Genomic DNA, 3,050 nt, shown 5'->3' with positions numbered 1-3,050 from the left:
CACGCTTGTAGAAAACTATTTTTAATTATTTTTGAAATTTTTTAAATTTTAAAAATTTTAATTTAAAAAAAAATAAATTAATTGTGATCAATTATTAATAAATATTCTCGCGAAAAATTCACGAAGCAGAAAAAATCAGTGGTTTCATATACAGCTGACAAATACTGAATTGATTCTAAGATATGTGAATGACTAGGACTAGTTCGAGGTTGGTCCGCGAAAAGACGTAAGGCAATAAATATATAGTAAAATATTTCTACTTTAAGGTAAAAACTGATACGTAAAGGCGGGTTCTCACTTGTCAGTTTCGCTGACGCAGTCTGACTGATTCATTATCAATGAAAAATAAAAAACAACGATTGTATTCACACGTTTCATGTTTTGCTACATTCAGTATTCAGTTGGTCCAAACATTTTAATGTGGTGATTTCGTATAGACATGAAAATGGTTAAAACAAAATTGAAACCAGGTGTTCGCGAAGTTTGTTTACAATTAGCAAATGAATTACAGAATATTCTGGTGAATCAGAAAAGAAAAAAAAAACGTCGTTGGTGGTCAGGTCCTGGATAATTGCGAAGAAATAAACGGGGTGCTAGTGAAACTATATTAAAAGAATTAATTAACTTAACTTGTAAACTGCACAAATCACGAAAATGTAGTTCTCACGCTTCAGTTTCTATTCATTATTCGATAATGATCAGTCAAAATGAAAAAAAGTAGAACTGGTTTTCACTTTAACTGAAAGTACGAATATACTGATCATTTAACATGAAAATGTGTTCTGACGTTCATTATTTGTTCAGTGTCACTGAATCAGTCAGACTGCGTCAGCGAAACTGACAAGTGAGAACCCGCCTTAAGCTATGTACTTTTTTCTTACAGATCCGGCAGACAAAATTATGGTAATAATGCAATTGGATAATATGTGCAGTTAAAACAACAGCAATTACTATGACAAGTAGTGGCAAAAATTACACCGGAGCACAAAATTAATGCAAAAAATTATAATGTACAATGCATTATTATATCCATATATTTTTTTACTTTTTCTGGGGTATGAGGTTTTTCTAATAAATTAAAAGATTTTTTTATGCGACGTTTCGCTCCAATATAGTGGGCTTTATCAGGCACTTTATTCTTGAAGTCGCCTTGCTAGCACCAGTCTGTATAACTTAGTGTGATGACTGTGTTTTTTTACCCAAGAAAAAGTAAAAAAAAAATATATGGATATTATCTAAAGGTTTAAGAAGTAAGAAACAATTAAAGCATTATTATAAATACTAGTGAAAAAAGTGTAATAGAAGCAAAGTGAAATAACTGTGCCGCATCCGAACGTGCAAGCACGCGGTAGCATTTCTTATGTGGCTGCATAAATTTGATGGTTTGAAATGCGCTCCTCTTGATTGCTCTTGATCATGCATTTTAAGATCCTTGTCTACTGTATTGGCCCCGAAATGAAAGTTTTCATTTGCCTCCTGCCACGCGTCTTTTAATATTTCCTTAATAATGGCTGCTTGTTCTCTTTTTTTCACAAATCCTCGAGGCTTTACAGTATTTGAAGCAGAAGATCGTTTTTTTGGCACTCAAAAATGTATGGAATAACACCTGATTTTAATTTTATTCTTCCCGATTTCATAGTTTTTAAGTACATATATGTAATTTTCTGTCTTCTACAACCTATATTAAAAAAAATAGGAAACACTACTTGTAAGTATTAACTTACATTAAAGTGATCTTCACAACAAAATCTGGTGCCTCTGTCAGGGACAAAATCATGTCTTCGCATTGCATGATGCCATGCTCGTCTTAACTTTATGTCGGACGGTAAAGAAATAAATAGTTTTTCTGGGGAATTTTTATTCGTATTTGTGCATTCTGGCACTACACAACGTTTCCTTGTCTTTTTTACACTAATATTAAATAAAAGAAAGACTTTAGTACTACACTACGTTATACCACATACTATAAATTTAAAACACACTTTCTGTAATCGGGCAAAGCAGACCTGTGCATTGTATCGAGGCGCGGTCGCCAGCCGACCTGTGGTGCTATGACGTAGCGGCTGGCCACGCCCCTCTCTCGCGCAATAGGTGTTTGTACGTGTTTTTGAGGTACTAAACGTACGAATAAAATTCTAATTTTTGGTAGATCTGTTATTTTTTAGTTGTACTTTCGATTGGTAAAATAAGGAAAAAATTGTGGAACAAGCCCATTATCTAATAAGATGAAGTTTATAAGATCTAAGAATAATATTTAAAATTTAAGTGTGATTTGAGAGACAAGTGATTAGATAGATAGATATTAATTAATTTGTTCGGATTAACAAAAGTTAAAAGAGCCCGCAGGCATGGAACATTGTAAAAATAGCAAAAAAACAAAACTTAAGACTTAATATAAAACACACATAAATACACTTAAATAAGGAAAAAAACTAGAATAACACTCGACAACAAAAAAATATAAAATGTACGTTTCGAAAATCATTGTTCAGTTTAAATAATAGTCCTTCTAACCGTACTATATATACAGGGTGGCCCATCGAAAACGTTCCGCAAGGCATAACGGCCAGGATATTTTTTTTTTCAAAAAATCCAAAAACACGGTAATTTTGTTTGTGAGGGGGACAATTTTTGCCCCAAAAATGATTGCAAAATCTTCAACCCTCTAAGCGGAGGTGTCATCCCCCAACTTTTTTCAAATGGGAAGGGGGGTCAAGTGGTACCGCAATGAAAAGGGCTTTTTATTCTCTATACTTTCCCGCTTCGTTTTTGAAAATCGGTCGAGTCATTGAGAAAATATGAAGGATTGAAATTTGAAAAGTTTATTTAAACATTTATCAGAGTAAATGATAAGGATAAATTCCTTCGACCAATTTGCTGTTTTTTCATATTATTTCTAGATGTTTACGCATTTTTTCACTTACCAAGGTTGAACGATCAGGTGCGGCAGTTGCTAGATAGCTGTTCTGTGACTTGTGCGTTTAATGAACGACCGTAAAACCATTTGTGCCTTGACGTCTCCATCGAAATCTCCTGGATCTATCTTAGAA

Source organism: Sitophilus oryzae, unplaced genomic scaffold (assembly GCF_002938485.1).
Source record: "Sitophilus oryzae breed Bouriz unplaced genomic scaffold, Soryzae_2.0 scaffold_1442_pilon_pilon, whole genome shotgun sequence".
NCBI classification, from domain to species: domain Eukaryota; kingdom Metazoa; phylum Arthropoda; class Insecta; order Coleoptera; family Curculionidae; genus Sitophilus; species Sitophilus oryzae.
The sequence above is the reverse complement of the archived record's forward strand: the minus strand, read 5'-3'. Positions refer to the sequence as shown.